Source organism: Ranitomeya variabilis, chromosome 4 (assembly GCF_051348905.1).
Source record: "Ranitomeya variabilis isolate aRanVar5 chromosome 4, aRanVar5.hap1, whole genome shotgun sequence".
NCBI lineage: Eukaryota > Metazoa > Chordata > Amphibia > Anura > Dendrobatidae > Ranitomeya > Ranitomeya variabilis.
Window position 1 is genome coordinate 647,401,830 of NC_135235.1, and position 14,365 is coordinate 647,416,194.

Consider the following 14,365-nt stretch of genomic DNA (forward strand, 5'->3'; position numbering starts at 1 on the left):
ATGTTATATAGTCGTGTTACACTACCCTCACTTCTTGTAACCTACAAGTGTACAAAGATATTATACAGTCACCATGTGACAAGTGGGCCTGTGTAACTTAAATGCCAGGGCTGAATTTTAGTCCCAGTCTGTCCCGATGTCAGAAAGTGGTTAAAGTGAAGTGCAGGGGAATTATAAGGAATCACAAGTTGTGGTGGGAAAATGTGAGGAGGGTCCTGGAACAAAAAAAAAACAAAAAAAAAAACACACAACCCCACACACACCAGTAAAGTGAAGATGTCTGTTAAATTTCGCAGGGAGCGATGGAAGAAGGTCATGGTGTTCTGGACAGAACGCAAAGCAAAAGGGATAATGAATGACAATCAGTGAGACATTACTGGTTAGAACTTGTGTAGTATACACCTATGGACTGGTGGAAAACTGATATTATATGGTCACTGTATGGTGGTGATATCAGTCTTCATACAGGGGTTTTGGTTATAGTAGTTGTGCAAGCTTGAGGTTTAAGTCTGTTGTGACTGACTGCGGACTTCTGAATCCTCAGAGCTTGCATGCTGTGAGGATTTTTTCAGAGAGTTGGTGATCATGTACAGTGGTGTAACATGAACAGCATGGGCCTCAAAGGAAAACCTATAATGGGGCCACAATTACAATAAAAAAAACAAACAAAAAAACAGTATTGATCTTTATATAGGCCAAATGGCCTTCAGGGCCCAGGTGCGATTGCAACCCTTGCACATACTGTAGTTACGCCCCTGATAATGTTACCACAAGTATGCAATTTGTATACGTGCAAACTAGATGTGCACTGCCTTGCTTAATACAAGCAAAATTAGCAAAGCCAATTAGTTGTAATGTGGCCAGAGGTATGAAAAATTGAATACATGGTCACATAATGGCCGCTCCCAATGCCGGCACTGGAGAATCCTCAGGGTGTGCCATGTATATGGACTTTAACCTCAACACCTTTATCAATATGGTGATATTGACACTGTATGCTGGAAATAATTGGTTATGGTTTGTTAGTATTTGTCTAATATTGAAATGTTATTTTGATATTGCTATTGAAGATGAAATAATTTCAATATTAGAAATATTGGTTTTGTAGTAAATCTTGATTTCCTCCAGGCAGGGTAATGTTAGTAATGTATCCCCATCTGGTGCCGAGGGATGGGGCCATTATGGACCTGTGTAATTTCAAGTGCCAGGGATGAATATCAGTCCCAGTCCATCCCTGGTGATTACCCTTGTGGAGGGAAAAAATAAAAATTTGCTGCAGGAAGTAGTTAAAAGTTATTTACATGATGTTATGTACATGTAGTTAACATTGGTATGCCACATAAAATGCCATTTTGACATGGTGCCATTTTAAATAAATAATTTTCAAGAAAGGAAATTCAAACATTTATTAACAAAATTACAGAAAAGTTGCACATAAAAATTGTTTCAGTGTATTAACCCACCCCCTTAAAAAAAACAAAAAAACCCCGGCCAGAAATTTAATATACAAATAAGTTAAAACCGTTATTAACACGGGGTCATGAATTAAAGGAGAATAAGGGACCAAAAGGTCAATGACCAGGCTCACTGCTGGTACAAGGAAGAGCTTTAAGATTAGGATGTAGTGGATTAGGAAGGAGGAGAGGCATGGTCAGCAAAGAAAAGGGGGTCAGTTTGGGTGGACATAGTGATCACCCTTGTTTGAGGCAAAATATGTGGTGGAGCACTTCTAGCACCAGTTACCCATCGAAGGTGGTTAACAAGGTCTCCCACTTCTGGCATGGACTCTACTGACTCAAACACTGACGCCACGGATGTAACAAAAGCATAGAAGTCATCTCTGATGTCAGCCGGCATGTGGCGGCAGCGAGAAGCAAGGCCAAAATCAAAAAAATCTAAATCATCAGTTTCAGAGAACCTGGGGCTATAGGATAGGGATTCAGATTCCATCTTTAGTTTCTTATCCAGTTCTCGAAGAGATAGAGTTTGCATATGAGTGAAATCAGTTTGATTAGAAATGGGGAGACGTGGAGGGGCGGCTGCAGATACAGTAGCATCCAATGATGTAAAGGGTGTGTGAGCAGCAGTTGTTGCCTGGCTTCTTAAGAGTGTACAAGGCGATTGTGTAGCCAGCCTTGACTGTCCCACTTGCTTTTTTTCCTCCTCGTCAACATAGGCGGTTGATAAAGGCGTTTGCTCCAGCTTCCTCAGTTGCTGCCGACCACGCTGAACTGGGTACTCTGCCATTCTTAATTTTTCGTAAAAGTTTACAAATCTTTGAAAAAAAAAAAAAAAAAGTTGATAAACTTATTATACTGGATTTTTAGAGCTTGTTTAGCTTTCCCTTAAAGTATATTTTTTTGCAGTAAACATTTTTTAGGCAGCAATACCACCAGTGTGGCAATAGAAGAGACATGGAAGGTGGTGGTTTCTACTTAAAACAGACCTGGTATTCTGAACAAAATGGCCCATTCATTAAAATAGGTCATTCCAGTCATGAAGGAAAGCCTGCTTAAAGAAGCACTCCTATCAAAGTTTTTATCCCTTTAATATATTGCAACCATCATATTATAGAGCACTGTACTTTCATTTTGCCTTTCTACTTAGAACATTTCTCTTTTCCCTGCATGAATCATCCCCTTCTTTAACTCCTGATCCAGCTACTCCCTCCACCAAGGATGACTCATGGAGGGGAAAAAAAAACAAAAACCAATTCTGTTTCTACACAGAGCTTAGAAGTATTCAGCTAGTCAGTTTTTAATCATGTTATAGACCTAATAGAAAAGAGAAGAATTAGCTGGGTAGAAAGGCAAAATGAGCAAGATACAATTTTTTTATTCTTGCAACTATTAATTTATAGTGTAACATTTGTTATGGACAGATGAGCAAATCAATCTGTAATAACTAGAAAAATGCAAGTATATTTTCTATTCCACAGAGATGTTACTACTGGTGATGAGTGAATGTGCTCGGATAAGGAGTTATCAGATCATGCTCGGGTGCTAACCAAGTATCTTCAGCATGCTCAAATAATATGTTCCAGTCCCCGCAGCTGCATGTCTTGCCACTGTTCGTTAGCCGCAACACATGCAGAGATTGCCTAACAGGTAGGCATGTCGAACCGCCACAGGGACTTGAACATATTTTATTTGAGCACACCAAAGACACTTGGATAGCGCACAAGCAACCTCGGATAATGCCTTATCCAAGCATATTCGCTCATCCCTAGTTACCATCTGTCCCCCAAAACTGGAACAAAATACTCCTTCGAGAAAAAAAAAAAAGTTTAGGCTTGAGACAATTTTTGTAGTCCCCAATGGTTACTCTTCCACAATGTGAGCAGGCAGATGTGTGACCTCATGTATACAGTTTGCGTATTTGAGGGCACGTGCTGACAAGACTCCCGCTTTTCTCTCACTAGAAGAAAAATAAAAAGTGGAATAGAATCCAGCCAGTAAGTGACCACGAGTATACACTGACTGGGAATAATGACAGAATGCAGATCACAAAAACAGTACACCTGTTAGATGCTATTTTTCAAACACCTTAACCTGCACCAGTCTTTCCACAGCAGAGACTCCCAAATTGATGAGGTTAAAAAAGAACCTCCTTGTACAGATACCCTTAAACACACCTGTATTTCCAGATACTTTAGACCACGTGCTTAAATTGAGTAACTCGTGAAAAATACAGGAGTGGTGACATGTTTCTATTATATATTTCGTCTGATTGTTCCACTCCTGGCATGGATTTACAGATACTGAGGTAAAAAAACAAACCCTCAAATACTCAGCGTGCACGTGGCCTAAGACCTTAATCAGAAGTTCATTATTGTTTCCTCTAAATATGCATTGTAGCCATTATCCCCATAAATAGAGCACGCATCCATTATAGTTTTGTGGGGATAAACACTATAAAAATAAACTAAAAAACCCAACAGCATCCTGCCCAAACACCACTTAGCCCAGCCATACTCACTAAAACAAAACTGGTCACCACCATAATAGAGAACCCAGCTATGCCCTCACTTATAAAGGGTGGAGGCAGCTCAGGCGTAGATTTCTGACCAACAATCTATACTTTACTAATCAGCCTCCACTCCCAGTATTGCTATGCGGCCGCACGCGGAGTGCCGATCCAGAGCTTGGTTTTAACCTGCGAGACTCGGCCGTATCTCGCTGTGTGTGACTCCGGCCTAATTGGTCGGGGTGTGTTTGGTTGTATTATCTGTATTCTGCACCTGAGCTGCCTCCGCTTTCATCGTGGAGGCGTCTGCATTTTATACTGCGTTAGGCTAGGTTCACACTTTGCGTTTTCTTGCAGCGAGGTTTTCATTTCATGCCATGTTTAAGCTGCTTCCAAAAAGCAGGTTTTGCTTACTTTTTGCTGCGGTTTTTTTTTTCTGCGTTTTTGGTGCTTTTTTTACTTACTTTTTGTCTGGGTGCATTTGTCTTTTGTGCATGATGATAAAATTTAGTGCATAAAAAAATCTGATTCAACTTCATCACGTTTTGACACCAAGAAAAATGATACCTGCGTTTTTTCTCATTTTTTGCAGCGTTTTTTTGCGCCACCCATGGCTTTCAAAGAGCGAAAAACACTGAAAGAAGTGACATGCTGCATTTTGCCAAAAAAATACAAACCCTCATGACAAAACAGTCAGAAAAAAAACAAGGTGTGCGGATGAGATTTCTGAAATCTCATTGATTTTGTTGCTACTGTCAAATGCAGCTGAAAAATAGCATAAAAAAGCCAAATAAAAACTCAAAGCACCATGTGTGAACATAGCCTTAGGCTATGTGCACACGTAAGAAAAGAGGTGCAGAATTTTCTGCACTAAATCTGCATCTCCTGGCAGAAAACGCAGGTGCAGATTTAAGGGTATGTGCAAACGTTGCGGATTTGCTAAACACTGCAGAACTGCACAAAAGAAGCGATGTGCAGTTCTTTGAAATCTGCAGCGTTTCTGCGCAGATTTTTCTGCACCATGTGCACAGCTTTTTTTTCACATTGATTTACATTGTACTGTAAGGCTATGTGCACACTTTGCGGGGTCCTCTGCGGGTTCTCCCGCAGCGGATTTGATAAATCTGCAGGGCAAAACCGCTGCGGTTATCCCTGCAGATTTATCACGTTTTGTCTTGCGGTTTCCACTGCGGGTTTACTCCTATACTATTGATGCTGCATATGCAGCAATATGCAGCATCAATAGTAATGTTAAAAATAATAAAAAATGGTTATACTCACCCTCCGACATCCCGATCTCCTCGGTGCTGCACGCGGCGATCCGGTTCCAAAGATGCTGTGCGAGAAAGACCTTCGTGACATCACGGTCATGTGACCGCGGCGTCATCACGGTCATGTGACCGCGACGTCACCGCAGGCCCTGCTCGCACAGCAACCCTGAGACCGGACGGCCGCGTGCAGCGCTGAGAGGTGAGTATATCATTATTTTTTATTTTAATTCTTTTTTTTTACACTAATATGGTTCCCAGGGCCTGGAGGAGAGTCTCCTCTCCTCCACCCCGGGTACCATCTGCACATTATCCGCTTACTTCCTGCATCGTGGGCACAGCCCCATGCGGGAAGTAAGCGGATCAATGCACTCCTATGGGTGCAGAATCGCAGCGATTCTGCACAAAGATGTGACATGCTGCGTGTTGTAAACCACTGCGTTTCTGCGCGGTTTTTCCCGCAGCATGTGCACAGCGGATTGCTGTTTCCATAGGGTTTACATGTAAATGTAAACGCATTGGAAACTGCTGCGGACCCGCAGCTGTAGAAACGCTGCGGATCCGCGGTAAAACCCGCAAAATGTGAACATGGCCTTAATCACAGTGCAGTTCTGCAGCGTTTCTGCAGCAGAAAAATCTGCTGCAGTTCTGCACCAATTCTGCACTAAGGCTAAGTGCACACGTTGCAGAATTGCCGCGGAAATTCTGCGCCTCCTGCCGCGGGTATATCGCATGCGGAATTGGCATGCATATTCCCGCAGAAAACTAGCGTTTTGCTAGCATAACTAGCTTGCAGAATGCTAGCGTTTTCCAAGCGATCTGTAGCATCGCTTGGAAAACTGATTGACAAGTTGGTCACACTTGTCAAACATAGTGTTTGACAAGTGTGACCAACTTTTTACTATTGATGCAGCCTATGCCGCATCAATAGTAAAAGATATAATGTTAAAAATAATTTTAAAAAAATGTAAAAATGGTTATACTCACCTGCAGACAGCCGATCTCCTCAGCGGCTTCCGTTCCTATAGATGGTGTGTGTGCAGGACCTTCAATGACGTCGCGGTCACATGACCGCGACATCATCGCGGTCATGTGACCGCGACGTCATCGCAGGTCCTTCACACACAGCATCTATAGGAATGGAAGTGGCCACGTGCACCGCTGAGAGGCGGGAAGACTCCGGGGCCATCACAGGGTGAGTATATCACGATTTTTTATTTTAATTCTTTTTTTTTTAACAATTATATGGTGCCCAGTCCGTGGAGTAGAATCTCCTCTCCTCCACCCTGGGTACCAACCGCACATGATCTGCTTACTTCCCGCATGGTGGGCATAGCCCCATACGGGAAGTAAGCAGATCAATGCATTCCTAGGTGTGCGGAATCCCTGCGATTCCGCAAATTAATGAACATGCTGCATATTTTACCGCAAATCGTTTCCGCTGCGGAAAAATACTCAGTATGTGCACATTTGCGGACTGCATTCTAATTAATAGGATGCTTAATGTGAGCGTTTTTTTTGCGGTTTAATAGCGTTTTTATAGCGAAAAACCGTGAAAAAAATGCGAAAAAAGCGCGACGTGTGCACATAGCCTAAATTTGCATCGTGTGCACATACCCTTAGGCTCCATTCCGATGATGAGCACTTGTGGAGTTTTTGATGCTGTAAATTTTCTACAAGATTTTTGCACCCATTAGGTAAGATAGGTTATTTATGTTTTTTTCTAAAATACGGAGAATAAAATACTCATCAAAAACTCATTGTGGGAATGTGGCCTTAGGCCTCCTTCACTTGTATGAGAGCTATCCATATTTTTCATGGATAGCACTCGATAGCCTATGGGGTAGTTCACATGTCCAATTTTTTCCTCGGACCGAGGAGTCCACAAAGAGACTAGTCCGATATTGAGCCGACTATTCAATGAAACCCGCCAATGCAAGTCTGTGCAAAAAATTGGATGCTGTCAGCCCGCTTGTCTGATTTTCATGGACTGTTTGATAGGAGAAGCTGGAGAAAGTTCCATCAGTTTCTTTGTTTGATGAGTTTTTGATGTTTTTTTTTTCATGAAATTGCTTTCAAGATGAGGACACTTGACGCGGGTTTTGAGATAATATTTTTTGGCCAAAATATCGACCAATGGGGGTCAGGCTCTGTTACTGTAGTGTCGGTGAGGGTAATGGGGTGTCTGTTCGTGTAGGGTGCACTTATGGAGACTTAGGCTACTTTCACACTAGCGTCGTTAGACGGACGTCCAAATTCCCCTCTTTTGGAGAAAAAACGCATCCTGCAAAGTTGCCTGCAGGATGCGTTTTTTCTCCATAGACTTGCATTAGCGACGCATTGCGACGGATTGCCACACGTTGCATCTGTTATGCGACGGATGTCGTGTTTTGGCGGACCGTCGGCACAAAAAAGTTCCATGTCATTTTTTTTGTGCGTCGTGTCCGCCATTTTCGACCACGCATGCGTGGCCGAAACTCCGCCCCCTCCTCCCCGGAACTCACAATGGGCAGCAGATGCATTGTAAAACTGCATCCGCTGCCCACGTTGTGCTACACTAACACTGTCCATCAGTACGTCGGGCCGACGGTTTGCGACGGCCCATACCGACGGACTAGGGTGAAAGTAGCCTTAGGCTACTTTCACACTAGCGTCGTACGACGCACGTCACAATGCGACGTACAGACGCAAACTGTGAGTAAAAAACACAATGGGGCAGCGGATGCAGTTTTACAATGCATCCGCTGCCCCATTGTGATGTCTGGGGAGGCGGGGGCAGAGTTCCAGCCGCGCATGCGCGGTCGGAAATGGCGGACATGACGCACAAAAAAAGTAACTTTTTTTGTGCCGACGGTCCAACGCAACACGATGCATCCGTCACATGAAGGTTGCGACGTGTGGCAATCCGTCGCAATGCGCCGCCAATGCAAGTCTATGGAGAAAAAACACATCCTGCAAGCAATTTTGCAGGATGCGTTTTTTCTCCAAAACGACGCATTGCGACGTGCGTCGTACGACGCTAGTGTGAAAGCAGCCTAAGGCTACTTTCACACTAGCGTCGTACGACGCACGACGGATTGCGTCGTTGCGATGTACCGACGCAAGCAGTGAAAGCGCTGCACAACGGGGGCAGCGGATACTGTTTTTCACCACTGTGGTATGTACTCTGATTATCTGATTTTAATCCATCTGGTCACAGATACCATAGATGTTTTTATATGATTAAGATCTTCCACTTGGATTTTGGTATCTTGGTGATCTGTAAATAATTATGCATCTTAATCCGGTCCCTTTATGACATGTGTGTGCGGGTTGTGTAGGGGATGTTTTCCTGCCATGCTGTGTACCTGTGTTTTTACCTTAATAAAGTGTTTTCTACGTTTGTAACAGACAGTGTTGACTGCGTTTTGGTGCTTTGTTTTTGTGGCCCATTGTGAGGTGCATGACGGTCGCGATGTGTGGCAATGCGTCGCGCTGCGTCGCTAATGCTAGTCTATGGAGAAAAAACGCATCCTGCAAGCTCTTTTGCAGGATGCGTTTTTTAATACAAAACGATGCATAGCGACGTGCAGTGCACGACGCTAGTGTGAAAGTAGCCTGAGGCAGTTCAAATGATCTAATAGTAAGGTTGTCACTAATAGGTTGCGGCCTACAATCCAAGGTGAAGGTGTGCCGGACCTACCCAAGGACCCAGGTGTCATTTTGCAAGCAGGATATCCTTTACACCGTTCAGTGAACTTTGCCAACAGCGACTATATGAATAAGACCCTATGAGGGTCGAAACGTTATGTTCTTGTCGCCTCACCATTTTCTCTATCCCTGCACCAATTCTTTATTCATGAATTGTGTTATCGCTGCATCCACATCTGTATAATAAAGTCTTCACAAGCATCTATCAAGAGTGTGTGGTGATTGAACATTACACTAATAGGTTGTAAGCCAGCATAGCGTACTACTTGTTTTGTGTGACTGGTGCCCTATACAAGCCTTATCTGTATGTCTCTATAATTAGCAGCCATGTACAACAATGCGTGGTGTGAGTGCTTGTTCATCTGTGTATACCCCTGTGCCTCCCCCACCATACAAAATTGCAGTACATTGTATGATGATTTTGGCCACACCCCAATCCTTGCCCATTTACCATTTCTTTCTCCCCTGGCAGGAGGAAATGTCTGAGGGGTGGTTGTTGTAGTGAGGGACACTCAGAAGACGGCCAAGACTGTAGGGCGTAGGCCCAAATCTGGGACTGTCCACTGTATCCGGGACGGTTGGAACTAGAGATGAGCTGATGGATTCATGGGTCTCTGGTCCAGGTCTGTGGTATCTTGTGGCTGGAGGGAGGACGCAAATCTCTAACCATCCAGCGTCCCTGGAGCAGCTTTTCATTAGAGAATAGCGAACATTGTTGCTTCCTTCCTTATTCAGCAAACATGGAGCACTCCCGATAATCAGGAGTCCAGCGCCGCAGCTGCATGTGTTGCCGCTGTGTGACAGTCACAAGACACAGGCTGTTCATGCATGTGCTGTGACTGTTAATCGCAGCAGGTCTATTACCCCTCCACAGAGAGAGAGAAATTTAGTCTAAGAAGAGGTTTCACAGGTACCCATTCAGATGAAGACGTTTATTCTCAGCGAGGAAAGGAAAGTCTAGGTCCTGGTATACAAGAGATGCCCTAATGTGGCTACCAGGTATGTTATGATCCTTAGTGGCTGAGGATCACAAAACGGACTAGCTAAGTTACTGAACATAGAAACGAGCTCTAGGGAGGTGGTAACTGGACTGACCGCAAACCTGATCCTAACCAATCACACTAAAGGTAGCCGGTGAACGTGCCTAAAATCCTGGACGTCTTGACGCAGCCTGAGAAACTAGCTACCCCTAGAGGGAAAATAAGACCTCACTTGCCTCAGAGAAATAACCCCAAAGATATAGGAAGCCCCCAACAAATAATAACGGTGAGGTAAGGGGAAAATACAAACGTAGAAATGAAAACAGATTCAGCAAATGAGGCCCGCTAATACTAGATAGCAGAAGACAGATAGGGAACTGTGCGGTCAGTAGAAAACCCTATGCAAAATATCCACGCTGAGAATACAAGAACCCCCACACCAACTAATGGTGTGGGAGGAGAAACTCAGCCCCCTAGAGCTACCAGCAAGCGAGGAAATCACATATAAGCAAGCTGGACAAGGACTAATCACCAACCAAGAAACATATTGAACACTGGTGATCAAAAAATGAATAAACAAAAACTTAGCTTCTCTTGAAGAGACTGATAACGAAGGAATGCAGGAGAGCTCCAAATAGCACTGAATACCTTGACAGCAGGCAACAACTGAAAGTCCAGGTGAGCTAAATAGGAAACCAACTACCAGATAATGGGACAGCTGATGCCAGCCACAAACCTGCAGAAAGACGCAAAGAGCCACCAGAGGGAGCCCAAAGACAGCACTCACACAGTACCACTTGTGACCACAAGAGGGAGCCCAAAAATAGAGTTCACAACACAGGTACACATGAATTGGCCATGTTATGCGCTAAACGCTCTCATTTTTCCATATTTCTAGTGCAGTAATACAGTTCAACTTTCAAATTTCATGTTTGCATGTTTTAGCGCTACAGTGTGCTGCCTTATTTATTTGTCACACAGTCGCGACACATGCAGCTGCAGAACCGGACACCTGATTATCAGGAGCGCTCCAGGTATCCGGGTTCCTTAGGCAGCTAGTTTGTAAGCTTTGTTAGCGAGCTGAATAAGGAGGGATCCGACGATATTTGCGCATGTCTACTTTTGCTCACTCAGGACTGTCGGAACATCATCTGTGTGTCCTGCTCATCTCTAGTTGGGACCTTTGGATTATTTTTTGTTCCCTCATTCAGTCGTCACAGCCAGAACTATCTCATCTTTATGTAGCTCCATTATGACATCTGGCTTTTTGGTCTCTATAAGGTTGTGTTCACACATTGCAGAAATGCTGTGGGTTTTTTGGTTTTCTGCAGGATCTTCACCAAACTACACAATAACAATCTTCTCTGATTATTGAATAGTTGCTGCATTTTCTTTGAGGGTATGTTCCCACGGTCAGTAAATGCTGCGGGTTGGACGCTGTGTACATCTGCAGTGTCCAACTCGCAGCGTCCAGATGTATCAAGAAATCCCATGCCCACTATGCGTCCAGAGACGTCTGCAGATCACCCGTGGAGATGAACATGTGACGCGTATTTCTAGATCGCACATGTCACTTTATCTTGTGGAGACGCGAGTCTCAGCAAGATAAATACTACCCGTACAATGTATTGGGCGCTGTGATTCCGCATGGTTCAATGAACACACGCAGATTCACTTGCGTTCAAAAGACAACAGTGCTTTGGACGCAGCAGACATGTGCTGCCGATTCCTGACCCTGGGCACATAACCTTAATTTCTTACCTTATTTGATGCATTTTTTGTGCAGATGTGAAGCCGCGTTTTTAATGTGCTTTTTTATAGTACCGAAAAGATTTGATTCTGGGCTTAAAAAAATAACCACAGTTTTTTACATGTGTTTTTTTAGGTCCACATAGAAAACAAGAGAGAAAAAAGAACCAAAAACGCACAGTTCAGCAGTGTTATTAGATACACAGGGGGCAGAGTCTTTAGATAACACGGGGTGCAGTCTTTAGATGCACATGGGATGGAGTCTTTAGATGCACAGGGGGCGGAGTTTTTAGATACACAAGGGTTGGAGCCTTTAGATGCACAGGGGGCAGAGTCTTTAGATGAACAGGGGGCAGTTTTTAGATGCACAGGCAGGGCCAGAGTCAGCACCCGGCGCACCCGGGCAAGTGCCGGGGCCCTGGCGGACTGGGGGGCCCATAACGGTAAGACACTGATGTGCAGCGCATCATGCGCTCCTGGGGGGTCCCCGAAGCCGGACTACATCATTCCCGAGTCTGACCCTCACTCCCTGTGCTAGTGTGCTGTGTGAGACTCCAGCCAGGACTCTGAGGCGGAGCTGGAGCGGATATATGATTCCCGGCAGCAGGAGGCGGGAGTCACTGACTGGGACTCACTGCAGCAGGAATACTCACCAATCACCGTCCATGGGGATAGAAGAATCTCTTCTGAGCCGGCGGTCATCACTTCCGGGTGAGAGTGAGGAGCTCGTCATCCTATCCTAAGAAGAGCAGCGCTGCCGTGGACACACAGATCGCGTCACGACACAGTCCGGGACCCGGGTCCACCGTCCAGTTCCAGTGCAGCGAGCAGCAGAAGACGAGCAGCATTCGTCAGTGCATGTGCACAGATCCTGTGTCCACAACGGTTGGGGGCGACGGCGATGGCATGGTGGTGGGTGAGCTGGGCTGCCTGTGCTATATACTACGTGGGCTGCCTGTGTTATATACTACGTGGCTGCTATATACTACGTGGCTGTGCTATATACTACTTGGCTGTTATATACTACGTGGCTGTGCTATATACTACGTGGGCTGCCTGTGTTATATACTACGTGGCTGTGCTATATGCTACGTACGTGGGCTGCTTGTGTTATATACTGAGTACGCGCCTGGGCTGCCTGTTATATACTACGTGGGCTGCCTGTGTTATATACTACGTGGGCTGCCTGTTATATACTACGTGGCTATGCTATATACTATGTGGGCTGTGTTATACACTGCATGGGCTGTGTTATATACTATGTGGCCTGTGCTATACACTGCATGGGCTGTGTTATATACTATGTGGGCTGTGTTATACACTGCGTGGGCTGTGCTATATACTACGCTGGCTGTTATACACCGCGTGAGCTGCGCTATATGCTACGTGGGCTGTGCTATATGCTAGGTGGGCTGTGTTATATACTATGTGGGCTGTGTTATATGCTACGTGGGCTGTGGTATATTTCTTTACTGTATCTGTGCATCATGAAGCATGGTATGTGTTTAAGAGGGGGGCCCACTGAGACTCTTTCACCCGCGGCCCTCAAAAACCTGGAGCCGGCCCTGTGCACAGGGGTGGAGTATTTATAAGCACAGGGGGCAGAGTCTATATACACAAGGGGTGGAGTCTTTAGATGCACAGGGGGTGGAATCTTTGATGCACACGGGGTGGAGTCTATATCTACAGGAGGCGGAGTCTTTAGATTCACAGGGGGCAGAGTCTTTAGATGCACAGGTGGAGAAGTCTTTAGATGCACAGGGGGCAGAGTCTTTAGATGCACAGGTGGTAAAGTCTTTAGATGCACAGGGGGCAGAGTCTTTAGATACACAGGGGGCGCATTTTTCATGAAATCACATCCACTTTGCTTGGACAGGTAAACAATTGAATTTTATTTAAAGAAAATAAAAGCAGCAGGAAATATGCAGCATTTATGAAATGATACATGTGAACACTGTCTAAATTTCCAAGCAATGTGGATGTGGTTCCATGATATCTCCTCCATCTGTGGTCTAAAGACGCAGCTGTACTGTGCAGTTTTTTCTCTATAGGTTTTTTCTGGAAATCACGCATGAAAAAAAGTTACATTTTTAAGCGCAGAATTAAAGCTTTTCTGTATTAAAAAAGCTTTGACAACTCTGCTTCATATCTGCTCCAAAATTGCATCAAACAAGCAGGAAAGCACATAATAGAAAAGCAGAAAACACGTAATAATCAGAGAAGATTGTTATTGCGTTGTATGGTTAGGACACCTGAAGCAGAAAGAATGCAGCATTTACGCTACATGTGAATATGTCCACAGAATTACATTTTTATTAAATTTTTTAATGTGTTTAATAGGTAAAAAAAACACTTTTTTACCCTATTTCCCGTTGTGATTACATGGGCATAAATATGTCTGTTATTTGCTGATTTGTGTTTATAATATTTTTTAAAAACTCGTTAAAAATGTAATTCTTTTTTTCATTATCAAATGTTTTTCATTATTTTTAAGCAATTTTATAGGATGAAAAAAATTATTTTATTCTCCCTCTAGAATACAAATACATAGAAATAAACTGCTGCGTGAAATCTATCTATACAATCTGCCTGTGGAGTCAGAGCCTGCAATACAGATCAAGTATACAAAATACTTTCCAATCACCAAAGCCGGTGCCTCAATTGCTTTAGATCCTGCCTGAAATGTTGAAGGTTGTGTGTTCAAATATCAGA

The 14,365-nt window shown here is 44.1% G+C and overlaps 2 protein-coding genes and 1 long non-coding RNA gene across 3 annotated transcripts in view; 1 reads left to right on the forward strand and 2 right to left on the reverse strand.

The window, feature by feature from the left end:
- The window catches only part of LOC143767410 (uncharacterized), a 599,249-nt gene that overhangs the window by 232,153 nt on the left and 352,731 nt on the right, over positions 1-14,365 (forward strand). The window lies entirely within an intron of this gene.
- LOC143767342 (uncharacterized) overlaps positions 1-14,365 on the reverse strand; it is a 258,579-nt gene that overhangs the window by 161,928 nt on the left and 82,286 nt on the right. The window lies entirely within an intron of this gene.
- LOC143767421 (uncharacterized) lies at positions 1,393-4,183 on the reverse strand. The gene is made up of 2 exons (XR_013213708.1): positions 3,979-4,183; positions 1,393-2,275 (listed from the first exon to the last, which is right to left on the reverse strand). It is a non-coding gene; the product is annotated as an uncharacterized LOC143767421 (long non-coding RNA).